This window comes from Chiloscyllium plagiosum, chromosome 13 (assembly GCF_004010195.1).
Source record: "Chiloscyllium plagiosum isolate BGI_BamShark_2017 chromosome 13, ASM401019v2, whole genome shotgun sequence".
Taxonomy (NCBI): domain Eukaryota; kingdom Metazoa; phylum Chordata; class Chondrichthyes; order Orectolobiformes; family Hemiscylliidae; genus Chiloscyllium; species Chiloscyllium plagiosum.
Genome location: NC_057722.1, coordinates 9,205,362 through 9,233,224, shown reverse-complemented (window position 1 = coordinate 9,233,224; position 27,863 = coordinate 9,205,362). Strand labels below are relative to the sequence as shown.

Genomic DNA, 27,863 nt, shown 5'->3' with positions numbered 1-27,863 from the left:
TGAGCTGTTTAAGCTTAAAAAAAAAAAAGTCAAATGGCAAGCTCCAAGAAGCGGTTATAAAATTACGATCTGCTTTGTATAAGTACAAAGCATCTTGAAATATTAAAAAGGTCTGTATTTGAATACTGGACATTAGGAATAAAATAGACCTCCTAACCCTGTTGCTCTTTGGCTGATCTCAACTCCCTCCCTCCCCAAACATTTCTAATGATTTTCACGAAGCTCAGTGTCTCAAACCATTTATTTCTGTATTGTTTCTAACATTCTTTACCCACCCCCACCACCATGCTGATAATTGAATTAAACTCCCTACTCTATGTGGTACTCTACTTTAAAACTAGAGTTGGCCACCACCTTATCCTTTTCTTTTTATAAGCCCTTAGTGAAGCAAAGCACTTCCAAATCAGAGTTACCTCGTACTTTGTCACAAAGAAGAAATTTGAAATCACTGGGCTAAAGATTGTAATGACCCACAACTGCAACGATGGGCACTGACTTGAAGAGGTGTTGACTGTTCAATTAAGATCAGTGCAAAAGGGATATTCACTCCACTGCTCAGAGATTTCCCCTTTCCAATTCTTTTCTGTGGTTTCTGCCATAACCAATCATTTTTCACATTCACTCTTGCTCAACAGACAAAGGGGATGTAGCGATGAGATAGAAACAGCAGAGGGAGCAGAGCAATGAGTGGGGAGATTGTAAAGTCCAGTATCACGACAGACTAATTTTTCTTTTAGAACAGAAAAACAAGGCCAAAGCTTTGGAAAAGAAAACCATCTGCTTACACACAAGGTTACTCTTCCTTCCCCCGGATCCCACAGGAAACAGCTGCCGTCAGCAAGTGACCGGTCAGCCCCAAAGTCAGGAAAGAAATGGAGGAGAATCCAGAAACAGACAGGAGGCCAGGGCGGTGTCTAGGCCTTCAAGGTGCCAGAGACTAGACACAGAAGACAGCCACTGGTAATGCCACGGGTCACTCTCCCAGCACATGGAGAATCCCAACAAACCTCCTCTCTCTACAATGGCACCGCTTCAAGTTCTAAAGCCTGGCACCTCAGGGTCAGGGTGAGGGTCAGGTTGACACGAATACATAACACCCTCCTTGACTTGTATTTGCTGAAGTGGCATGTTTATTTAAATAATATCATTGCGAAAGCGGGCATGAGTTGCAATGCCAACATTTACTATCTACGCCTGCTGTTCTAAGCGAGCTTCTAACTAGCCACTTGTGAGTGACGCTTAATTGTCCTCGCATCTGTAAGGACCCTAGAGTCATGCAGAGGCCAGGCTGGATGAGGGTGGTAGGTTTTCTTACCAGTGATTCAAGTTCCTTTCTTTGAATAAGACTGAAAGCAAGCATTACGTGACCACTTCACTGATATTCAGTTGTACTTTTAAAAATTTGCCAGGACTCCTTTCTCAAACTGCCCAGGTAGGATTTCGAGGTGCTCGGAACCAATAACCCAGATGTCTAGATTACAAGTGTCACAAGCCACTTTACTATTTACAGCAGACATGGCTTTAAACGGCCCCCTATAAACCGGCAAAAATTATAAACCTTCAGATACTGTGATTCAGTAAACAACATTCTGTCCAATTATTATGGTTTTTTAAAAAAAATTTACCTCAGTGTAAGTATACTTGCTGTTCAATTTAGAGACAATTTCTCCTCAAATATCGCAATATTCAAGTAGTCAGTTGAGTGTGAGAAGGCTCTCCGCCCGCAGGTTTTATTTAAGGCAGAGTTGTTTTGAGTAATTTATGCTGTAAATAAAGTATAACAGTGACGTGCATACCCCCTGCATCGTGTTTCTAATAGTGTGTTGTCACATGATTATGTGGACCTCTTGATCAATCGGAATATTTGATCCACTGGTACACTCCAGGTCCCATGGGTGCCTGTTAATAAAACATTTGTTGTACAACATTCATTAGTTTGTTTAAAAACCATCACCTGATGGCCCACAGAAAGGTGGTGCAATAAGGTGGGGCGGGGTGGATTAAAAAAAAACACAGGGCCTTCAACATATATAAATCAGTGGGAGCTGGTGGGAAGAGAAAGGACAAGTCTTCAGAGAAGATGGTGTGTGCAAGGAGTACGTTAAGTGCTGACACTGCAGTAGAAGTCCGCATCACTACCTGCACTGTCAGCACTTTGGCACTACTCGGACAGATGGCCGCACAATAGTTTCCACGGTAACGCATTCCTCCAGAGGCCCACCGAACCTTCCAGTAAATCACAGGCCTTCAACACAAAACACCATACCATACGACAGCGGGATGAGGAGGAGGAGGAGGAGAAGGGACAGCAAAGCACGTTGACTGAAGGCTATCGTTAAACAATTTTAAAAACTGTCACCAATTCTAGGATTCCTAACACAATACAAACATGAACCAGGAGTAGCCCGATGGTACCCCCAGCCACTGGTCTAGAGCTGCAAGATTCATTTAAGCATTTCCAGTGAGGTTTCAAAAAGAAAAAACGTCACCCACCTACAGAAAATAAAAGAGAAAATATTCTCTTCCTTGGTTCTATCCACCCTTGACCTCCCAATGGAGCCATAAAACAAACGCACATTGCCACGCAACTCAATTGTGGCAAACCAGTCAGTCGGAAGTGCTGGGCCAAGAGCAGGAGCAACATCCGTGGCTGATTCCTGCATTCCCATAAAACCCAGGCGTTTAGACTCCAGAGTACCCACTGAGATTGATATGGAGCACAGCTTACAAGCAAAAACATAGACTCCAATCGCAAAAACGCAAACTGTTTCATCCAGGTGACAGGAGCCTCTGCTGTAAACCTTGCAGGATATGCAAAGCAAGATAAAGGTTCGCATTGAACGGTGCCATGAAGGGGAGGGACCAGAGTTGGAAAGGAGTAAGCAGGGAGACCTTCTAGCCCGCTTAAGGGCGGACAAACTCTGCTTTCGTACAAACACTTGTTTGACCTGCCTCACCTCACTTGCTGAGAATTAACGGGTTGATGTTGCCATGAACAAACTGCATGTAGCTACCTGTGGGGTTGCATGGTGGGGGTTGGGCGGGGGGAGCAAGCAAGTGTGCAACTGTCCATCTGAGGTCTGCATTTTGGGAGGGGGGGGGGGGGGTATATCACTGGGTATGATACCACCCCCACAGCAGAAGGTCTCACGTTCAAATTCCACCACAGAAACACAAACATTTCACCTGAAACGGACATGCAGTGCAAAGCAGAGGGAGTGCCAAACTGTGCCAAAAAAAAAAAAGGTGCCATCTATTGTGATTAGACATGGAGTCAAAGCCCTGCCTGACTGACTGGTCTGGTGCATATAAAAAATTGCAGAGTGTCATCCAAAAGACGAGAAAGGCCGGTCAGTCTGCTGCTGCGACCAACATCAGGAAAAACCTGATGTTTTCCTCATCCTCACAGCACTGCGTGGTGGGCAACTTTACTGCGTACATATTAGCTGCTGTTTGCCATGACACTTCAGTGGGAGCAAATCACTTTGAAGGGGTTTTAAGATTGCGACGTAGGGGAGTTTTATTAGAAAAACAGTGACAAAAAAAAAATTGCCGCTTCCATGAAAGAGATTTCATTGTTTGGCGGGAGGGCATTTTTCTTTTCAAACCAAAAAGAATCACCATCTCCCTGTAAGCTGATGGAAGAGGGGAGGAGAATGGCAGCGTTGGGAGGGGAGGGAAGTATTGGAGTTGGGCTAATGGTACGTATTTAGGGAGGGTGGAAGGGGGCTGTATTTGCATTAACCATTCAGTTTGGTCAGTAAGCTGTTAAAGGATGCCTCTCTGCAGCTGCCTACTCAATCAGCCTTAAGTATCCATCTGTCCTGTAGATAAAACATCTACAGGGAGTATGGATCACCTCCTCCATCCTCCCCCACCCCACCCTCTGAGCACAAGAGGTCACGACCCTTCTCAAGAGGCGTCGATCCCCGGGCCTGCGTGGCGCAACCATTTCTCAAACATAACAGAATGGACAGAGCTCTGCTCTCTCGCTCTTTCCCCGCATCCTCCCCCCCACCCCGAACGTCCCCCCCCCCAATCAACCCTCACTTTAGCATCAATCCGTGTCACAGTTCTCACGCTTTATGGAGGGACAGATTCTACTGATCCCATCCTCCATTGTGTACCTGGCCCCCTCCCCACCCCCCGGCCCCTTGGTAACCTCTCCACCAAGACCCCAACAAAGGCTGGCCCAGGCTGCATCAATCACTGCAAGCTAATGCATTCCTAGGCCAGTCAAAAATTCAAAGGCGCCTTCAGGGCCAAAGTCCTTACCCCCACCCCCCACCCCTCCCAGGTAGGGGTCTTCAATGCTTAAAGCTCTATAGAAGAGGTTCAGCAATGGCCAACAAAGAGAGACATTTAACAATGGACCGGCAAGGATTCAGCAAACAGAAAGAAACTCTACCATCACTTCCCAGAAATACAATCAGCGATTGTCACATCAAATGGGCTAAGGAGCTCAGGTAACAGTCCAGCCTCAATCTCCAGTGTTCAAATGAGCTGGAGATTTTCGGTTTTCAGAGTGGCAAGACAGACACAGTGACAAAGCGGTGGTGCCACCACTCCAGAGGCCCAAGTTAATGCTCTGCGGACCCCGGTTCGAATCCCACCAGGACAGATTGGGGGGGAGGAATCAGTTTCACAAATCCGGAAATGCAAGTTAAGTCTCAGCAATGGTATAACCATCGTCAATCACTGCTGAAAGAAAAACAATATCTGGTTTGTAAACGTCCTTTTGAGGAAGGAAATCTTTTGTGCTTACAGCAAATGCTGACCTTCACAGTGATGCCCACAGCCAGTGAAAGGGAGTGAAGTAAAATATGCAAATATAGATATCAAAGGTTCAGTCCCCATACATGCCAAACGGTGCATCAGTAAAATATTTAGCTTAAAATTAAAAAGAAACTTGTATCGGCGTTGAGTCTTCCAGGCCTTTGAGACAACCGTAAACCAATGGAGCATTTTCCTAAGTTTAGTCCATGTGATAAAGCAGAGAGATGGTAGTGTACTAGTAACATTGCCATTCTCATCAAGTGCAGGCCTGGGCTAATGGTTCAGGGCAATTTCTGATGAAGGGCTTTTGCCCGAAACGTCAATTTTCCTGCTCCTCGGATGCTGCCTGAACTGCTATGCTTTTCCAGCGCCACTCTAATCCAGAATCTGCAGTCCTTGTTTTTACCTAATGGTTCAGAGGACGGGACAGAAATTACGTCAGCCTCACCTGGTCTGGCCTACACACTACACGGACTCCAAAATATCCGCAACACGGTATGACAAGTCCCTCCGTTCAAAGGCAATTAAGGATCGGTTTTTAAAAAAAAGACGCAGTTTAAAAAGTTTTTTTTAAAACAAGTGGTTTAAAATAGGCAGTCATTTTGCTTGCAGCACGCACTCAAGATAGATAACACTGGACAGTGCCGTCATCGCAAGAATCAGTGAGAGATTAAAGCGCATTAGGCAGTACTCGCTCTTCTTAGAGAAGAGAAAGATCCCATTGAAACATCGGAGGCTCTGAATGGGTAATCCATTTACCATTTGTTTTGCTCAATGGATTGCCATACCTGAAAGTACAGCCCAGAAAGCTGGTCAGCCAAATATACTCAGGGCTGACATTGCTAGATGTTTGGGTGAGGTTGCTTTACAAAACAAAAGGACAGACAGACACCCCTATTGCAGTGCAGCATTCCACAGTATTCCATCAGTCTGGATTCCTCACTCCAGTCTCTGGAAGGTGATCGGGACACCTCTTCTACTGAAATGGTTTTGAGACGGTAGGGATCGGCAATGGTGGTTGAAATGGAGTAGAAGCGCAAATAGTGGTGATCCTTTTTCATTTTTTTTAAAAAAAAAACCCTGGTACAGACAAGGACCACTTGCAGGAAGCAAAACACTGGCTTGTTTACAATTGTAGAATAGTTACAGCCTGCCTTGCCTCTACTGCCTCTCTGCTAGATTAAGATCCCCATTCCCTTCCCTGCTCCTAGAAGGTGCATGCCCCATAGCATGCAATTTCTCTCCCTTCTCCTCATTATCCAATTCCCTTTTGAAAGCCTCAACCAAACCTGTGTCCACCCAATTCTCAGGCAGTGCCCTCTAAATCCTAACCACTCACTGCATAAAGATGGCTTTGCCTCATATCACTGTCGCATCTTTTGCCAAACACTTAACAGCAGGAGAAGGGCTTATGCCCGAAACATCGATTCTCCTGTTCCCTGGATGCTGCCTGACCTGCTGCACTTTTCCAGCAACACATTTCCAGCTCTGATCGCCAGCATCTGCAGACCTCACTTTCTACTTAACAGCAGGAGTATGTCTTGGAATATCTGGTTTTCACCAATTCTGGAACGGACCTCTGAATGGCGGGTCAAGTGGTCACATTAACCCAAAGACTGACCCGAATCTCACCCTTCGTTATAAGCATACCATCCCCAGCTTGTGGCCAGTACAATTCCTAGTCAACTGAGTCACCCCAATATGCCCAATTGCTCTCCAGCCCCACGGCACCAAGGCTAGCTCGAGCAACCCAATCTGCAACTCTGCCACTTAAGTCATGATACTTTGCCTCATGCCTTGGCATTTTCTCAACAGGGAGACAAACAGGGCAAGATGGAAAACAGCAGAACTGAGGAAGGGGAGAAAGGAGGTTATGAGAGAGGGAAGATGCTCATCTATACCTACCTTTAACAGTGGGATCAATGGGCTGCATACATCACCTAAAAGCAGTATTCCTTCAACCCGTTCCAGTTCTATAAACTCACTTGCAGCTCATTTGATGATCACAAATCTCTGCCCAATGTGGCGTGTGAACCCTGTGAACAAAAGGAGGCAGTATTCAAAATGAACTAGCACTGCTGCACAACACTCACTTCGCAATATTTGCTGCTAATTCTCCTGCAATATTTCCAAAACATTGCAATATTAACTCACAGTACAAGAAATACATGTTTAGTTTGCATTAAACAATTCCCGGGTCAGTCCCTGAAATTCCACTGGGATTGTTTCCCCAAAAGCACCATCCTCCTCTCAATTGCTGCACACTTCATGGACAGCAAGGCACTTAACACGTTGTACATATCTTCGAGACACATACACCATTCACTCCAGAAAAGCATCTGTCGACATGAGTCACACAGTCAGAGAAGGGGTCCTCTGTCCAGATGATCAGACTGCTTCTTCCAAACCCCTCCCTACTCAGCACAGTGGCTGTACAACACGAACACACATTTTCCCTTTGGATGGTGAAAGTAACACCACTCAGCAATTGCAATGCTCAAACCCTTACTCTTTCCAACTTGCCTTGCGCCATCAAACTCAGGGACACCGGCAGAAGGGCCTGGTCAGCTAAGAGAACAAGCAAAGCCAGCAGCACAATAAAACATCTCCCAGTGTGTCAAAATGTACGGTTGCAAAGCATCATATGAAAGTAGCCAAGCGATGGAATATTTGAACAGGAGGAGGCATGTTTGAAAGATTTACCCTCAACAACAGGTCAGGGTGATTTATCCACAGCAACCTCGGGTGACACAGTGGTTAGCACTGCTACCTCACAGCGCCAGGGACCTGGGTTTGATTCCAGTCTTTGGTGACTGCCTGTGTGGAGTTTGCACATTCTCCCAGTGTCTGCGTGGGTTTCCTCCCACAGTCCAAGGATGTGCAGGTTAGGTGGATTGGCCATGCTATATTACCCACAGTATTCAGGGATGTGCACCTTGGTAGGTTAGCCATGGGAATTTCAGGGTAACAGACATAAGGGAGGGGGTGGTCTGGGAGCGACATTCCTCAGAGGCTTGACGTGGATCTGATAGGCTGATTGACCGGCCACTGCAGTGTAGGGATTCTTTGAACCTCCTCGTTTAATACCCCAACTGATGGAGTAAACATGTGCGCCTGGGATCTGCATCTCTAATCTAGAAAGTTCTGAGCTGCAGCCACAAGATTCCTGCGCATAGGCAGGGTACCCTCATTCTACTGTTATACTACAAGCGCATAGTGACAGCTTGCTGTAATTCTGTCAGACTGAAGGTGTGGAAGGAACGGTTCCAAGTGCTGTTACCTCGACTCTTAGATCAATCTCGAACCATTTATTAGGTTTGTCAGTACGAACCATGCAAGACATTAAAAAAAATGAGCTCTTGGATTTAAACATGATCTGAATGAAGCTCTTTCTGCAAGATTGGTCTGAAGAGTTGTAGAGTTTTAATAAGTTGAGACAGAATCTTGGCAACTTCTACTCACCGTCAACCATAGCTGGTTTGACCCAGGGAATAAACTTCTCACCTCAGGGAGGACGTTGTGAAACTTAAAAAAGGGTGCAAAGAAGATTTACAAGGATGTTGCCAGGGTTGGAGGATTTGAGCTATAGGAAGAGGCTGAATGGGTTGGGGCCGTTTGCCCTGGAGCAGAGGCAGAGGGGTGACCTAATAGAGGTTTCGAAAATCATGAGGGGAACCAGCTATGGTCTTTTCCCCAGGGTGGGGAAGAATCCAAAACTAGAGGTTTAAAAAAGTGAGAGAGGGGAAAAGGATTTAAAAAGGGACCGGAGGATTAACTTTTTCAGACAGAGGATGGTATGGGTATGGAATGAGCTGCCAGAGGAAGTGGTGGAGGCTGGTACAATTGCAACATTTAACAGGCATCTGGATGGGTATATGAATAGGAAGGGTTTGGAGGGATATGGACTAAATGCAAGCAAATGGGACTAGATCAGATTGGGAAGTCTGATCAGCGTGGACGAGTTGGTCCTGTTTCCATGCTGTATGACTAAGTCATGAGCACATAATCTGCTTGGGGGATACTTCACTGCAGTACTAGATGATTCAGATAAGACGTTAAACCAGATTAGATGCAAAAGATCCCCAGGACAACAGAAAGACAAAGTTCACAAGGTGCTGTGGCTGATATTAAATCTACCAATAACAGTGGAATAAGTTAGTTGATCAATAGGGTCAGTTTAGACAAGTTAAACCAAATCATGATTAACAATTAGGATATCAATTTTCATTTCAATTATTGCAACATTCGAACTTACAGCCCACGAATAGGAGCATGTTTATGGGAACACACTGGCCATACACACTCACTATTACCTTTGAGAATGATACTCACTTCTCTGATGTGGCTTTTCCTGCGAGTATCTCCTCCCAGTCCATTTTGGCCAGATCCAGTCTTATTAAAACCAGCCTTTCCCCAATTTAAAAATTTTATTTCCAGTCCTTCGTTATCCTCATTTACCTTATATCTTCCTGATTTCTGGTCACTATTCCGGAAATCCTCCCACTGCCACATCTCCTACCTGGCCAGTTTCATCCCCTAAGATTAGGTCCAACTCTGCCCACCCCTAAGCCTTTCGCGTTCGTCATTAATCTCAGAACTGTAGAATCCCTATAGTGTGGAAGCAGGTCATTCGGCCCATCAAGTCCATACTGACCCTCCAAACAGCAGCTCACCCAGACCCACACTCTCTACCTTATCCCTGTAATCCTGCATTTTCCAAAGCTAATCGACCTAGCCTGCACTCCTTGGGCACTATGGGCAATATTAGCATGGAGAAAGCGAAGTCTGCAGATGCTGGAGAGCAGAGTCGAACGTCTGTTGCTGGAAAAGCACAGCAGGTCAGGCAGCATCCGAGGAGCAGAAGCATCGACGTTTCGGGCCATAGCCATTTCCTGGATTGTGGGAAGAAACCGGAGCACCCGGAGGAAACCCACGCAGACACAGGGAGAATGTGCAAACTCCACACAGACAAACCGGAACCAAGGCTGGAATCAAATGCGGGTCCCTGGCGCTGAGACAGCCAACGATAACCACTGAGCCCCCGTACCTTATTGGGGAAACTGAAACACTATTACTTTGGCATTTCTAAGTGTAAAAAGAGGACATTCAGGATATCAATCCAAATCAGGAGGGTAATGTGACTTGGGTGATGCCGAAGAATCCCCAGTGAGCTACTGCAGCCCATCTTTTAGACAGTACAAACAACTAGCAAGGTGTACTGATGGAGGAGCAAGTAAATGTTTAGAGTGGTGGATGGGGGTGATCAACCTTCGGTCTACTTTGTCCTGGATGGTGTCAAGCCTCACGTGTGTCATTGGAGCAGTATCCATTATACTCCTGATGCTTTGCAGGTGGTGAACAGGCTTTAGGGATTAGTGGTGCTGGAAGAGCACAGCAATTCAGGCAGCATCCGAGGACAGGCAAAATCGACGTTTCGGGCAAAAGCCCTTCATCAGGAAGTCAGGAGGCAAGTTACTTGCTGTGGAATTTCCAACCACTGATTTGCTCTTATAGTCACAGCACTAACCTCAGGTGGAGGTGAGGAACTTACCAGTGTTTCAGTTAAAATTTAGTAAAGGTAGCCCCGACTGAATGCTGATAATGGGGGACTACGATAATGACGACACTGCATGTCAAGAGGAAATATTTTAATATTCCCTTGATAGTGAAATCCAGCACTCAATTGGTGCTAATTTTATATATCTGGAGGATTAATGTTGTGGTATCCAGGCCTTGATGCACACAAGTTGACGTAATCAGCCTCTAACAACCGTAACCATCTTCCTTCGTGACAAATACCACTCCAACCACTGGGGTTTCCACCAAACCCAGTTCCCCTCTGATTCCCAGTGACTTCAATTTTACCTGGGATCCTGATGCTCTCCTGGGTCAAATGCTGCCTTTGATGCTAAGGCCAGTCACTCTAAGCATTATAGCACTGCAACCAACTCAAACTTTCTAATGGTCCATTAGCTACCAAGAGAAAAGGTCCCGTCCAATGAGCCCTACAAGAAGGAGCAGGAGAGATGGGTGTATTGAAAACAGCATACATTGGAATTTTCAGCATTTCACAGATAGCCTACCCCACCACACCAAGCTTGGAGGTAGGAATAAGACAAAGCTGCTATCCTCAAATAGGCAACAATAGAAAGATTCCCATTCGTTCCCATTTGAAGGCCCAGAGTTTGCAACTGGAATCATTCCCTTGGAAATGAGGCATTATCTCTTCAATTCCTGACATAGTAAGCTCCTCACCTCTGCACGGTCAGTGTGTAATCTGCTCAATTTCATTGGGTGGCCAAAGGCCTCCTGTGCTTTATGATAAATATGAACATTACTGGTGGGGGCATTCATTAGAACAAAGAGGTTTACATGAACTTTTTTATTTTTGAAAAAAAAGACATGCAGTCTCCCACATGTTTAGACTCTGGATGGGGGGGGGGGGGGCGCGCAGGGGGAAACGTGCATACTCCAGGAAAGCAAGTGAAGACCCTATCTACCAATCAGCCCTGAAGGTGGCCCTGAACAGAAGGAACCAACTGTGCTGCTCCAGGAAAGCAGACAGAATAGATAACAGCACATTAGCCACAAGGTCATTCAGCAGTGCTCGCTCTGATTAAACACAGCCCAACAACTTTTTGCAGAAATGTCCCCACTCACCGGCTTCACACAGGCCAGTTCAATCACAGCAAACCACTTAGCGATTGGGAGACCCCTCCCTCCCTACCCAAACACTATCTCCTTTCCCAGATCCAACAGCTCTCTAACTCTTACGCACCCTCACCACTTCAAACCAAGTGGGCAAAACATCAGGAGAGCCCGACTGGGGACAAGCGCTTGGGTGATCATTTCAAAAAATGCATTTTCAGCTAACTTTACTCCCTCCCGGTGAATTGGGTGCATTTCTCCTGATCCTGATGCTGGTCTCCTCACACAGAAGCTGAGAAACCCCTGCCCCAAACTTTTTAAATCCAATCTTTAATCCTAACTGGGATTCAGGGAAAGAGCAAATCTCTCCCCCCAGCCCCTCAGTCTCAGTCGAATGTCTCATTAAAAATGAACTCCACATATAAATGTATTCCCTTCTCAATGATGGGGTTTTTCCTCTCTCACATTATAATAACCAAAATGTGACAAACTCTAAAAAGGTAACAAAGGCTGCCAAAAATCCTCAGATTCAAAACGATGGCTCACTTTCTTCCAGTCGGTCAGCCATTTTGAAGCATTGAGGTTGAAGATTTTTCCCACAAACATTTCCTTCCACCCCACAAAATAAAAGTCACGACTAACCTACAAGACAAGGCAGACAACAATCAGGGCTCTACCTGGTAAAGGTGCACCAAATTCAAATTAGTAACTTGCGTACAATGGTCACACAGCTTCTTCAGTGGTCAAGCACAAATATTCTACCCACAAGCAATCATACTTTCCTACAAATGTCTTAACTGATCACTCCAAAGGTAGACTTAGACTCAATAGTGTCACCCTAATATTATAACCCAATATGTTCTCTCCATGAGGAAAGGGCAGAATTTACAATCTGTTGAAGGAGATAAGTGGACTCCTTGTGGAAATTCCATTGCACTGCACTGCAGCCTTAAACATCCTGAGTTTCACTCAGTATTACATGGTGCTAACCTTTCTCTCACCCTCTACCTTTCCAAATAATTGAACAGAAACTTCCTTGGCAACAAAACTCCAGCAGGGAATATTCCAGTTTAAGAAGCTAGAATTAACAGCTCCCATGACAACTCCCCACTCCCACCCCCCCTTCATTGTTCCTGCATCTGCTGGTTATCATCATCGCACTAACAGCCCGTGCTCGGTGGGCGATAACGTGCCAAGCCTCTCCTTCGGCTGGAGAAGGAAATACCACACAATACTTCCTCAAGCAGCTGGACTTGGCTGCTTCCCCATTTTCCTTCTCCCCTCACCCCCACCCCAAAGACTTCCACCAAACCCCAGAATTAACTGGGCAGATTCTGACCTGTGGGGTAAAGTAGCTTGCCTTGTAAACACAGACTTTGTTGAATCACCCACTGCTGGAAGAAAGATTAAAAATCAGGGATATGCAGGAATGTAGAGTTGAGATTAATATCCGATCAGCGGTGATCTTATTGAATGGGAGAGTGGGGCCAGTTGGCCTATTCCTTCCTATGCCTTTGTATGGAGATATTGCCTTGTTCCTCCCTCGCACCCGAAATACAAACAGCAACCTGCTCTTCACCAAGACAAGCAACAGCAACCAGGATAGCTCTCCAACACCACCAAATTTCCTCTTCTATGGGCACTGCCAGGTACAAGAGCAGCAAGACAAAGCAAGCTATTTGGTCGAGTTTGGTACCCATCCCAATCTCAAGAGGGCAGGAGTGCACAACTGACGGGGTTTTTTAAACTGGCTGAGCCCATCTCAAAAAATTGACACCAGTCTGAACAGCAGTGCACCACAGAGAGGGGAGACACAGAACCCACAAAAATAGGACAAACAATCCAAACTCCCATTGGTTAATGGGCCATCTTCTGACCCACCACAAGCTCGCTGCATGTCACGTTTGGGTCAGATGTGTTTTGGCAGGAAGAATAAAGGAGAGGTGGTATGAAATTAAGCGATGACTCTAAACGGTCATAAAAGGACATCAAACGCAAGATATCAAGGTAATGCTATAACGTGGGTCAAGGTCAGGAAGGAGTGTTGCCAGGGCTGTTAGGAACATTCACACTTTGGAGTCAGCGGTTTCAGTCCAGGGAGCTGAACACCAAAATTCCAGTGCTCAATATTAATGACTCGACCAACAGTAAAACCAAAAAGGACCCGCCCATTTATTGTGTGTCAAGTTGCTGCAGTGGCTCCTACATTACATGACAAGACGTCAAATAGTACTCTACTATTCGCGGTCTGCTGAGGTCATGAAAAGGGTTTTGTTTTGAAAGTTCTGTCAGGGGTCACTACTTGAACACAGATCCCACTTTGCTTAACTTCTACGCGGTCAGTATCTCTGGAAAATCACTGCCTCCTGCCCCTCAGCAGCTCTGACTACAAACCTCAAGGACCACTGACAAGCCAAGATTTCCTTAAGCAAATCCTTCGACCGTAAATCCTACATTTTCCTGCCGCATGCGAATAAAATGTGACATCAAAACACAGGAACTAGGAGTAAAAGTAGGCAAATCAAACCTGATCCAATATCTAATACAATTGTGACAGATCTCACCTCAGCCTGAACTCCACTGTCCTATCTGCTCTCTGTGACCCACCACAAAGCAAAAACATTTGCCCATCTCCTCCTTGAATACAGCACACACCACACTCTGGGGGGTAGTGAATGCCACAAATTCAGCTCAGAAGTAACTCCACCTCAACTCTGTTTTAAAATCTGACACTCCTTAGCCTGAAGCTGTTACCGCTCATTGTCAATTGCCCCACATGGGGCAACATCCACTCTCCTCTGCACCCTCTCCAGTGTCTGGGCATCTCATTTACATTGCTATAGTACATGAACAATGGAGCGACATCCAATCAGCAATCCTTCCCTCAAACACAAAAAGCATCAGGATAAGGCCGAGCCTTTCACAACCGAGGTGCCAGGACTGTACTTTTCTTCCTAAACTCCTCTAGCCTTTTCTAAGTTGGCCTGGGCCAATTAAATGCCAGTTACTACAAATTAGTGGTGGTCCATGTTTCTAATCCATTCTTCAGTCTTCCACCTACCATATCCCACCAGTGCCAACAATCCAGGTGCTCCCATCAACCTTTAGGCCGGTCCAGCTCCTCCTGTTGGGAGAGTTGATCCCTCAACGTGCCCTTAACGGCGATGGGAGATCAGCAGAAAAACATGACAAGCTCATTCAGGTCATTATTTTACATTAGAGGTAACGGAGAACTTGGAAGGCCTCTACTCGACATCTCAAACATTCACAGAACAGGTGTTGACCACTCCAGCCATCACGTCTGCACTGGTCAAAGGTCTGACGGCACCAGACCATTCTTTAGAAAAACTCAACTGGCCACAATAACACCTTCCCCCTCACAACAAGCAATTCGTTCTCTACAAAACAAAAAACATCTTGACTTGCTCTGTTCTAACCCTGAACCGATTTTATTAAAAGGTCCATTAGCACAACAGATTAAAAGAAACCCAGGGATTTTCTTACAGGACGTGAAGGACACAGGATGAAGAGCGGCTGGCTGCAATCAGTTTTGGGATAAGCGGCCTCCAGGCACGGATAATAAGCGTGACTTGGGTTGCTACGGTGACGTTTGCAGGGACGCTCAGAATCCTCGCCAGTCAGTCAGACCGACCGACCGTGACTTCTGGCGCCACAGCAGAGAAACAGACTTGTTAAGTTGGCCATTCACCACTTCACAACTAATACTCGCAATTTCAAAATCAGAAAATCCCAGTTATCAATTCCTTCCAGCTCCTTCACTGGTGCCGCTTTCACAAAATCAAAGGCTCGCTCCATATATTCGTGCCAAAGACAGCTCTACTTCGGACTTGTGCTTTCAGGCGTTAATGGGCGGTGATGTCAAGGGGGCTTCCATTGTAATCGTACCTTGATGAGTCGGCTTTTCCTCAGACCGCACTCCCAATGACCAGACAGCACCACCCTGGTTGAAGGTGCCAATGAAGACATGAAGAGAAAAAGTTTGAAGGGATTATGGGCCAGGTGCAGGCAGGTGAGGTGGTCTAGTTTGGGATTAGGTTCAGCGTGGACTGGTTGGACTGAAGGGTGTGTTTCCATGCTGTAGGACTCTAAGACAATGGCCAGTGCTTCTTGACTTCAGGGTTAGTGTGTGTAAAAGAATGACAAGAGATTGAACAAAGCCACCAAGACCCAATATTAATCGTCCCTGCCCTGTCTCTCCCACCCAAAAGGATGTCTAACCTAGTTCCACTGTGGGAGACACAATCTTGCCTCCTCCTTGCCAGTTTCCAATCCAGACACATGAGCACATCATCATCACCCCAGTGCCAAGGAGGTGCTGCATTGTCAGAGGTACCGACTTTCAGAGGAGGTTTGAGGCTCCAGTTGCCCTCTCAGGTGAACCTGAAGCACTTTACCCAAGAAAGGGCAGACTAGTTAAACCTAGCAGCTGGCAGCCATACTGTCCTCTCAACTGAGATTACAGAAACCGACCATCATGTCAGAATCATGGCGGTGTTTCTGGGAGCTTGCCGTGCTTCCTATATTAAAACTACTTCACTGGCTAAAAAAAGCAGTTTGGGACAACTCATTCTCCCCCCACAATTCGATAAAAAAATCTGGAAGGCTCTCCAACGCAACCTGCAGCTTGCCCTGCCAGTTCTATCGTGTGCAAAGGAAGATACTGGCCAAGACCTTGCAGCTGGGGGTGGAATTATGTACCAAGAGCACAGGGCATTAGGCAGCTATATCCTCCATTTTCTACATTCACAACAGTTCGGTCCCCCCTCCTCTCCTTCTCGCTTGCAGCAAGTGCACCTGTAAGCAGTTCAACTCACTGACTACTGGCAGCTTGCCAGTAAGCAGCCTTGAAATGTTCTACAACAGAAATATTTACACAACACAAACCACTCAGTTCTGTCTCCCGTGTACTCAGCACTCCTCACAAGTGTCAAGTGCTGCAGGTCCTTAAAGCTGTCAGTTGGGAGCTGGGCAATGAAGGAAATGGCTAGACTGTATCTGCTCGCAGCGGAGCACCATGTCAGTACAGAAGTTAAAGTCGAGGCACCTGGGGAATTGAGCGATTGTTTCCAAATCATGAAAATGGGGAAAATAACAGTACTGAAGAAAAAGGTTTACAACCTCAGTTTCTGCTCCAGAGCTCAAAACTAAATTTGGAAGAACCTGCAGCTGAATTAGCCAACGATCCACAAATTCAGGAATTATTTTCAATTGATATTCAAATGTGGGGGGGGAGAAGAGGAGGAGGAAGAAACTAGGTAACTACTGACCTATAACCTGTGGGAACCTGGAATCTATCACTGATTGCAAATTTGGATAGGTTGGAGCTGGTCTGGGGGCAGTGTGGGATTGCAATGAAACAGAGATGGAGGATAAAACCTAAGAATTCCCTGGTCTCCGCAGCCCTAAGACAGAGGAATGTGAAGGCTCTCGAGGACCAACTTCCAATACAATAACAAGCAACAAAATGGCAAATATAAGAATTTGCCTCATCCCCAAGAAAAACAACTTTTGGTCATCTCAAAAAGCTCATACGGGGAAGAAAGTGGGTTTTACGGGAGCAGAGTAAATCCAGGTTGTAATGAAGATCATTCACTACATAACGCGACTCGCAAGCGAGTGAGACTGTGCGTTCAACTGGGCAGACGAGTCACAGGCACACAGAGCAGAACTGCGCACTTTTATGGATCATATTGGCAGGAGCTAAAGGCCCTCAGAGAGACAGACTCATTAAACCACAAGTCCACATTTCCTTAAACTGTTTCCATTTCAAGTCAATGATATCTAACAGCTCTGGCCGTTTGGAATGGGTATTGAACCTTCTAGGCTGAAAAAGACCTTTCCAAAGTTTGAGAATTTGGGAGGTTTAAAGAGGACAAACCCACCAAAGTAGGAATACAGGGGAGACAGGAGATGTCAACAGAGACTAGCATCTGAGATACCTTTTTAGGAAATTCCTACAAGTCAAGCCAATCAATCACTTTCCACTTAAGTGAACGGATGGGAACATTATCTGTTAAAACCATTACTCAGAGGGCATGCCAGATCACAGCCTTTAAGTGCATAGGAGTCTGGATTAGTTGGGCTTGCCATTACTGAGTTCATTGGCTATGTGCAGTAACTCCTCTATAGCACGGGTGATGTTCTGGTAAGGTACAGCACGTGGGCCACAGGAGGAGGAGGAGAGAGAGGTGCATTAACAAACTAGCGCAGCAGTTAGTGCGAAAATGCAAAGACAACACAAAGAGGTACTCACCTTGTCTGCTCAGTGTCAGCCATTTTATTCACCCTACTTCGCCCCCTCATGCTGATCGCATTCTCGGTGCCTGAAATAAAGAAGGTAATTGATCATAATTCCGCTGCAGCATTCACTGAATTCCAATTCAAATCACCATCACATTCAAGGACTGGAAAAACAGCCCAAATACAACAAGTACTCAGTCGAGGCTGGATGGGAGCACACTATCCTGAGTCACCGGGCTGTGGGTTTAAATCGTACTCTAAAGACTGGAGTACTGAAGCTGAGCTATGATTTCAATACTCGAGGAGTGCAGACTAGACACTAAATGCACACCACACCCACCCTCTCCAAGGGGCATAACCCTGGCCCCTCAAACATCATTGAAATGTCAGATGCTCTTGTCAACCACTCTTTGTGAGAGCATGCCACTCACAATGTGATTGCTGCGGTTCCAAAAAGGCTACACTTAAGTAATCTGACATTGCAAAGAAAATAAAAAGGTGCTATATAAATGCACATCTTTTCAGCTAAGCGATACCCGACACACCAGACAAACCCTGCACATTACGCACAGTGGACAAGGCCAGACTGTCTTGCCCCCTATAGATAATCACTAAGTTGTCAGTGAACCACAGGTACCAGCTGGTGGTACACCCTCATGGGAGATGGAAATAAAACTATCAATACCGCAGCCCCCAAAGCTCTACCTCCACAAACAACTGTGGGCCCAGGTACAGAATTTCAAATTGATGGAATTAAACCTCAATGAGAGTGTAAAAACATCTGATTTAAACAGGTTATTTGAGATTGACCCCCAACCACCACAATCCCTTTGGCAAAATATTACCAACAAAATCTAAAACAGCGTACGCACATGCCTCAAACTAGCAACTGGGGTTAGGATTCGGTTCAGAGATTTGGAAAAATACAAGTCAATTGTGCACTTCCCATTTTTGGAGGGAAGATGAAAGTGGGGGGCTGGGAGTGGGGTGGAAAAAAATGTCAAGTATAAAAAGGTTGTAATGCATTGTCCACTCAAGATATGAAATTACTCAATAATAATACCCTATGATATGGCCTTGAGGAAAGCACAAGATATGGTGTATAGTCCAGATTTGTAGAGGGAAAATAGAGTTGAAATAGATCCAGTACTGAACTGGCCACAACACCTCATATCAAACTATACATGCAAGTTGAATTTTCTTTTTCAACAGATAACATCTTCAGAAATGTTTACTGGGAAGTGTTATTGAATATAAGTGGGAAACAGCCAAGTTATCAGTAGAAATAGTCAGATAGACTATGGCGAACTCCAATAGGAGTTACCATCTCTGACGGGGAAAGATAGTGGCTTAACATGAGCTGATACAGTGGAGGCGCAGTTACATTCATTTCCACATTAAGAGAATAGGAAAAAACATAACAAAACAAAGCTTCCACTTCCAGGTCCTATCGGGTTACTTCTGGTAGAAAGCACTCTGCAACACTACAGAGGCCCTGTATCTCCTTCCAGTCAAACAACTGAATGACACGCTCATTGAGCAACTCACACACACACACACACGACGGATAGCCACATGGACAAACACAGGAAGATGCTGGCAGCCATCAAACTGAACGTTAGCATGCGGCAACTCCATTAGGGGCAGGGCAAGGGAAAACTGAGGAGAAAAACGTAAAGGTAAAAGTGCCCCTTCCAACTCCTGATTCCGAACCAAAATCAGGAGAAGTACGGTCCATAGACCGCAAACATACTGCTGTTTCTGCAGCCATCAGAGCTCGGCTGAGGATGGAGAGAACCCCATGTCTTTGCGTGGGATGTGACAAAATGAAAACAAAACGAAAAACAAAACAAAAGGTATATTAGAAAACGGACAGTGAGAAAACACAACTCAACTCAAAATAGGTTCAACGTTCCCATAGGGTTAAATCCACAGAAACTGACACATTTAGCTATAGCCTTGCAGAGCACCTGACAGGGTTAAGTACCAAGCTCCTCCAAGAAGTAGTTAAGAACTCACTGTGCACAGCCTTAACCTTCAAGTTGTCATCTGGGTGCTTGATACAAGAAAAGGTCATCCATTGGGAAATGATAATGATGTGGGCATGCTGTTCATTCTTGCTTGGTTCTCAGTGCAAAGATCAGGCCTATAGTGCTGCAACTTCCACTGGGTAGGACAAGGCACCAGGTTTCTCTCTCTCACACACACACAGTGGATCGAGGATTGACTCCCCCATGCTATTGGCACCATCTTGCTCCAGATGGTCCATCGAGCCAACCTCCCTCGCCACCCAGTCAAGAGTTGCTGTGCCAACATTCCCTTTCACATGCATATTGTGGCCTGCAGCTATAGATGACAGCAGAAACTCCAAACTGCTTTCCATCGCACAGCCGGCCAGGAAGCTCACCAACTCTTACCACCTGATACTGGTGGAATTTGAAGACTGATCCTCAAACTGTTTGGACACGTGATGAACACACCTTCCTCAGTCATCAAGTCCCGGAGAAGGTCTTAAACCCAGCCTTCTGGCCCAGAAGCAGGGAAACAATGACTGGGCCACAAAGCCTTGCGTCAGGCCCAACATTCAATTCCAAAAGCAGCCCTACACCGTCATCACTTCCTCAAAGGATTTGATGCAATCATATTTCTGGTCAATTCTTATTAAGTACCAGTCTGCACTACAAAGGAAGAGAGACATCTTCAGGTTCAAGCGAGTGTCAAGAGAACATTAATCCAGTGCAGGAAGGAAAAGGCCAGTGCTCACTTTGACACAACTATGTTGACTGCTCATGATCAAATAACTTGAATTGCTCATCACTTTAGTCACTTAGATGAGTAACTTGAAGTTAACAATAGACCAAGAGTATCTCAGTAACCTTTAACTCGATCAAAGGTCCAACCTTAAAAGGCTGAGCCATTTTCTTATTGCAAACTAACTCACTGTCACCAACCCAATGATGCTCGCACATGAACAGTCCATGAAGAACAGAAACTAGAGATTATACCAAGTGTTATTGGCAGTTTGATCGTCATACATCAGTTTGAATGGGGGGGTGGGGTTTGGAGCAAAGAAAACTCATCAAGATCAAATATTTGGCAAAAGCTTTGAATTGTCATGATATAAAACAATAGCAACTGATAAGATTCAGATAATTCATCCTTTAAATCAACCGAACATTAGTTCTTTTTCCCCTCCCCTCTAACATCTGTAAGCTTTCAAAACTTAAAACTTGCTGCCATCTGAGCACTACTTCCGGCTCCCACTATCTTCAATCCTGGGCGTTTCTGCACACAAAGATCTTTTGCCAGGCACCAAACACAAGATGTTTCCACTCACACATTCCCTCCCTACACTGGCATCTAGCTCTATCATGTTTAACAGAAATACCCGCGCTGGCGATTTCCTGCATCCAAGCTACAAAACAGAAAATGCCAGTTAAAATAGCAGGAGGGGGCTTGAAACAGCAACATTCTTGCCAAGGGGAGGAACTCTTGTGACCCAATGCAGTTATCTCTCCACACAAGCTTTTCTTGTCAAAAGCCACAACGACCAAGAAGGAAGCAAAGTCTGAAACACATTTCAGCGACCACCAACAAAACAAACCTGCAGGAAGAGTCTGGGGGAGGGAGGAGGAAGATGAGAAGCGGGAGAATAGAGGGAGAGAAACATGAGGGGGCCAAAAGGGTTAGATGAATGACACACACACACACTCTCCTTTCAACCCATTCCAGCTAGAAGAACCAAATTTGCAGAGAACAACATTTGTTTCCAAATTGACAGTGTCCAAGCAAACTCCCTGCACCCTCCCAGATCTCAAACTCTCTCTTTGGTCTCTCTTATCAAAAGAACATCAGATTTCAGCAGAATGGGTCCTTGTACACAGTTCCAATTCATTAACACTCATCACACTGGCTTAGTCAGTACCTCTCCAGAGTCACTGCGTTCAGATTGGACAGAATTCCATTTTTAGGGAAAGGACAAAAGGGAACACATTAACATGTTTGACAAGATCCAGGGAAAGCAATGTTTAATTAAATTCCCAAATGCTCTGCTCTCCCTTTTCCATACAGGGGTGCAGTACCTCAAATGCAATCTCTCCATGCTGTTGCACAGGAAACCTAATGCAGCTTCACCCAAAGATCAACTTCAACCTGTCTCCCTCACCTTGACACCAGGAAATGACCATTCAGCCTGTCAAGATACCCACTCATGGCCTGCATCTGAGCCCTGACCACAAACACAGAAGAGGCAGCCTGGGCTGACCACTTGAGCAGGGAGAAACACTTCCAAAAGGTCCGTTATTTTATTCTTGGAGACCCATCCTTATACAAAAAAAACCCTTGCATTTATATAGCATCTTTCACATTCCGAAGATTGTCCCAGGACTTGACATCAAGATCAGCAAGATCCCACAAACATCAATACTCACAACCAGATAATGTGTTTGTAGTGTTAGCTAAAGGCTAAACTAGATTAATTGTTCATACTCACCTTGGGACATACAACTTGAGACCATCCTCATTACTCACCAGTTTCACTCAATTGGACTATTAGGTACAACTGACCTCATTGATTTGGATAAGAAGGGAATGAGAGAGACATGTGGATGGACAACAGATATGACTCTATTCCAGACCATATCCAAACAAGTCATACCGGAAAATGCCTGGATGAGGGCCAGTCCAGACTCTCACGTGGAATATCAACTCTCCTGCTGTGTGCCAGAGGTCACGAGTGGGTTTCACTTCTGATGGGGACTGAGGCTAACTTGGGGTGCCAGGCAGAAACTTCAAGGGGTGAAGTTTGGCGCTGCAGACCCTTCCCCAGCCAAATGGGACTGGATCTCAACAGAAGGCAAGGCCCTCAAGAGAAGTCATCAAATTAGTGACTATTGATGTTCTCCAATGTCGAATGCTACTGTGGTCAAATCCCTACATTTGGAGACAGGGAAACATCCTACCTATACTGACCCGGTCTATTCTTTGAATTATTCTGTAGATTTCTTCTGAAATCTTAGAATTAGAATTCCTACAGTGTGGAAACAGGCCCTTCAGTCCGAAGAGTATCCCATTCAGACCTATTACCCTACATTTCCCCTGACCTACACATCGCTGAACACTGCAGACAATTTAGCACGGCCAATTCACCTAACCTGCACATCTCTGGACCGTGGGAGGAAACCGGAGCACCTGGAAGAAAACCACACAGACACGGGGAGAAAGTGCAAACTCCACACAGAGTCGCCCGAGGCTGGAATCAAACATGGGTTCCTGGTACTGTGAGGCAGCAGTGCTAACCACTGAGCCACTGTGACCATTGAATACGTAGAAAATACAGGTGCAGTAAGGAACCACTACTCACACCAGGAAACCATCCCTTAGATCCTCACCAGTCACCACATATGCAGCACAAGGTTGCACGAGGAGAACCTTGGCATGCCAACCTGAGGACCCTGGCACAACCCATACCTGGCATAACTGAAAAGTTTGTAGGTCAATAAAAGGGCAGCACAGTGTTAGTGTTGCCCCCCCCCCCAACGCGTGTCTGCGTGTGTTTCCTCCGGGTGCACCGATTTCATTTGGCACTCCAAAGGCGTGCATATTAGGTAGACTGGCCATGCTAAATTACCCCGTATTGTCCAGGGATGTGCACGGTAGTAAACTCAGGATCACAGGGATGGGTTGGTGAGTGAATTTGCGCAGGATGCTCATCAGAAGGTTGGTGCAGAATAGCCTTTATCTATGATTCTAAGTGCGCAACCCCTGCAGTACTGTCACTAGTTTAGTAGGGACTTCCTTTCTCATGTTACTCATACTGGAGTATCTGCATTTGGGAAGGTAAACGACATGCTAATACATACGAGCGCTCTTCAGTGCCAACAGAACCCTAGTTCAGAGTCACATGCCTCAGATCACTCAATTCAGAGTGGCATTAAGCAGGTACTGCACTGTCATGGCTCAGGTAAGTATTCTACAGCACTATGCAAGGAACAGAAATTAGTCTCTTCAAGTCTCCCTCTAATCATCAGGGCCAAGAACAGGTAAAGTTCTACAGTCTATCATTTACTTCACCCTGCACTAATAGTGACCTACCAACAACACTCCAAAATTAAAGGAGGACACAGCTCTGGGATGTTTGGGAGAGGTTAGGCAAACTGATGAGATTTCACCCTTCGTCATCCCAGCGATATAGCTTTCTGGCAAGCAGAACAGGTAGCGAGAGTCAGAGATGTACAGCACAGAAACAGACCCTTCGTGAGAGGATCTGAAACTAGTAAATAATTTAATGGGAAAAAAAATAAAGCCACGCTGCATTCCCATTACTTGAGCATCTTCAGAGACGGACAAGGAAATGCAAACACATGCACCGGTCTCACATGCCTGAGCACTCTGCTGTCCAGTGGGTGGATAAAGCTGCTCGCTAGTATCTGAAGGTGCGAGACTTCTCCATCGCTAACAGACAAGGCCTACGATACAAACCATAGAAAGTTTTTCCACGTTTATCTACAAAACTCACATGTGGCAGGGAATGGGCCAGAAATGGACAAGTGGACCCAAAATCCTTCCAGATGCTTGGCCAGCATCAATACCTCACACCTCCCCAACGCTAGAGTCTAAACCCAGACACTGGTCACCACCCTCCCCAGACTTGATCAATGACTCACGTATCCTCCCTCACGCGAACATTCGGCCCCTCTGAACCTATTACTCAACCTCCAATCCGACCAGCACTCACTCGCAGGTCGAGATTAGTGTTGGAAAAAGTACAGCAGGTCAGGCAGCATCCGGGAGTAGGGGGGAAGAAAAAAAATCGACGTTTTGGACAAAAGCCCTTCATCACTCTCAGGTGGCCACTGATTTTCCATCACCTTAACACTTCCAGATCGCCATCTACGACCCCAGAATTGAAAGCCTACATCGCCTCAACCACCACCTGGGCGCTCTCCCATTTTCTCCCACTGAAGCCTCCTGTACATGCCCGCTCCCAAGCGGTGGCCGGGCAGTTTTCAGTAGTCGTAGCTTCCTGTGAGAACATAGGTGCACTTCTGTTTTAAAAAAACACCACGCATTTCACCGGACCTCCCCACTTCCCCATTTAGACCAGGCGGCCCCATTCAGTGCTTAAAAATGTGTTGCTGGAAAAGCGCAGGTCCCATTCAGTGCCTCGGCTTTCATCTCCAAATCATGTCTGCTTTCACGGTGAGATATTGCAATAAAGACTGAATCCGAGTGTCTCCTTCACCTGGATAGTTCTTCCCTCGGGGACCACGCGACACACGTGGGGTGGGGGTCCTCGACGCTCAGAAACGTACCTCCCATCTGTTGCAATAAATATTTGGGTGGGGAGAGAGAAGTTTGAAGGCACATTAATGTTTGGGGTGGGGGCTGAAAACGTGTTGCCTGCCACACTCAAACGTGCGGAGAATTGGGTCGAATGCAGTACCGGTGGAAGCTGTTTACGGGGAAAACAGCGGGTAACAAATTCACAAAGTTGACGGTTTAATTCCGTTTACACCGTGCCCTGCGCCCGATATGAAACAAACGGTCCCGTGAAAATGTACCGGCCACCACCAGAAACATAACTTTAAACGCAAAGAAAAGGAAGAGGGAGGTGGAAAAGAGAGCGAGAGAGAGGAGATAGAACAGCTTCCGAAATAAAAGTACATTTCAATTGAGTGGGATTTCATGTCTGGCGCGCAGATATCTCATTCCCAGCTCATTTAGTTTTTTTTTAAATAAAAAAGTGAGCGCTACAATCAGAGCGCTCGGCGAGATGAAGAAAGCGTGGCCCCCGGGAAGGGAAGAAAATAAATTCGGGGAGGAGAGGGAAGAGATTTTTGCGGCGAACTTTGCGCCCAAGTGTGTGTTAAAAAGGCGCGCGTCTGTTGTGATTTGAACTGCACACGGTCAGGGCTGGAGGGGAGGGGTGGGATCTGCAGCCTACAATCCATGTCTATATTCTAACCTCCCACCCCGTAACGCGATTGCTTCCATTTCCCCTTTCGATTTCAGCTCGCCTTCCTTTTTATTTTGGGAAAATAAAAACCCTCCCCACCTTGGACGCCCACCCCACCCCGCGTTGCCCTCTTCTTGAGTCTCACTGTTGCACTTTGTGCCTTTTGTTTCCCTCTTCAGCAGGAGGAGGGGGGTGTGTAGATGGAAGAGGAGGGAGGAGGAAGGGGGAGGGAGCGCTAGCGCGGGGGGGGGGGGGGGGAACGAGACGATGGAAAGGCCACAAGCCGGAAGAAAGGCCTGCTACAACTCAACTTAACAAAAGTGGCGCACTTCAGCCAAGCTGCCGGAGCAGCAGCGTGCAAAATCTATCCTCTTCCAAACGTGTTTTGTTAGCCGGGGAGAGAGGGTGGGTCGGGAGAGAAACAGACGAATGGAAAGAAAACGCTTACATTTATTTTACAAAAATAAAACACAAGCACAACAGGGGTTACGATGAGGGGGGGGGGAGGAAGAGAGGAGAAAGAAAAGAAAAACCACGCACCAACGAAAATCAAACTCGTACCCAATCTGCACGAATAAATAAAGCTGAAATCCACACCCACGGCGCTGAGAGATCGAAGCGAACAATTAGATTTGGGGAGGAAAGACAGAGAGAGAGAGACACACACACACGGAGGGAGGGTTCCCACGTGTTAGCGACTCCGCCGCGACCAGCCCGAAACTTACAAAGCGGTGAAGTTACAATGTCCGGACATTCGAAAATGGAACGCGGGACGGCAACAATGTATCAAGCGTTGGAACCTTGGCGATTGCAACACTCCATCCCTGCCCGGCACCTTCAGCGAAGCCCCCGCACCAAAAAAAAACCAACACACCAGACCAGGCACATCAAACAGTGGGGGTGGGAGACCGCGAGACTTTCCTCGCCGCCCTTTAACACTTCCACTCCGGTTGTCTCCTCTCTCTCTCTCTCTCTCCCACCCCTCCCCCACCGCCCCAACCCAAAAAAATAAATAAATAAGATGGTGTGTCCCACAACATCCAATTCCAGGTTTCTTTCGATTCTGTAAATTAACGTTATGATCATTCTCTACCTGGTACATTCACAAAAAAAAAGCTTGAAGGCACATGGACAACACACACCGGATTGTAGCTGTAAAAAAAAATCGAGGGAGAGGGAGGGGTAAAAAGCAGTGATGTCACGGGGCTTGCCAATCAGTGTGCATTTTTTTCAAAAAAAAGAGAGAATCCAGTCGATTCTTATTTGTAATTTCATGGATCTGGAGGCAAGCCTTTCCCGATCCAGGGCACGGGGTAGATTCTGATTTACATGTTCCTCCTTTTTTTGGGGGGGGGAATCAGAGCACAGCCCTAAAGCTCAAACATTCTTAACAAAGGGGCTGTTAAATCAGCCGTCTCCCCCCCCCCACCAAACACACAAATAAAAACAACCCACAAAAGTTAGTCTGTAAATGGAAGAATTTTGAACAGCAGCTCCCGTGAAAATGGACGGCTGACGAAAAGCAGAGTAACTTTTCTGCATTCGTTCGATTAGTTAAAAAAAAGTTATTAAATATTACAAGTTCGCGGCAATCTGCAACCAGTTCGGGCAAAGTAGGCAATCTCCCGAAATTGTTGAAGACCTTTTCGGATTTGAACTGGAACCGCCCGCCCAATCTTTCCCCCCCCCTCATTCGGCGCTGTTTTGAAAAAAAAACAAGGCGAGCACGGCTTTTCAGAAGCCCCACTGACATCTTAAATCACTTCATTCCCCGCCCTGGTTAATGGTGTGTCTTTCCCGCTGCACTTTGCCGTTACGGATAACGAGAGAGTCACCAGGAGAAACTGCTGTATCGAAAAACGTGTTTTCTTTTAAAAAAAAATTTTTAAAAATGGTCACACCTTCTGCCTGACCATAAACAAACATGTATGACAAGATGGAGCACTTATCAGAAATTTAGAACGGGGGGGGGAGAAACGGACAAACGCTACGGAGAAAATCATCATCATATGATTTAGGAAGCATTTTGTATCATTCGTTCATAAAATGCTATTTGTACGCCGTCCTTACAAGTTTCAGCTTTCCCATTTTGTTAGTGAACATTTTACATGAACAGAGAGCCAATTTAAATAACCTGATCCATACGCAAGTGAATGGAAATGGAAAAACAGATTACAGCAATTTATTATTGAACCAAGTTAGTAGAATTAAAATAACCAAA

At 46.0% G+C, this 27,863-nt stretch overlaps 1 long non-coding RNA gene across 2 annotated transcripts; it reads right to left on the bottom strand.

The window, feature by feature from the left end:
* On the bottom strand, positions 1–27,863 carry LOC122555738. 2 transcript variants are annotated; one of them, XR_006313350.1, is made up of 4 exons: positions 26,736–27,863; positions 17,699–17,768; positions 6,682–6,812; positions 1–1,899 (listed from the first exon to the last, which is right to left on the bottom strand). It is a non-coding gene; the product is annotated as an uncharacterized LOC122555738 (long non-coding RNA). The 2 variants fall into 2 exon arrangements; XR_006313351.1 differs by lacking the exon at positions 26,736–27,863 and adding an exon at positions 26,368–26,721.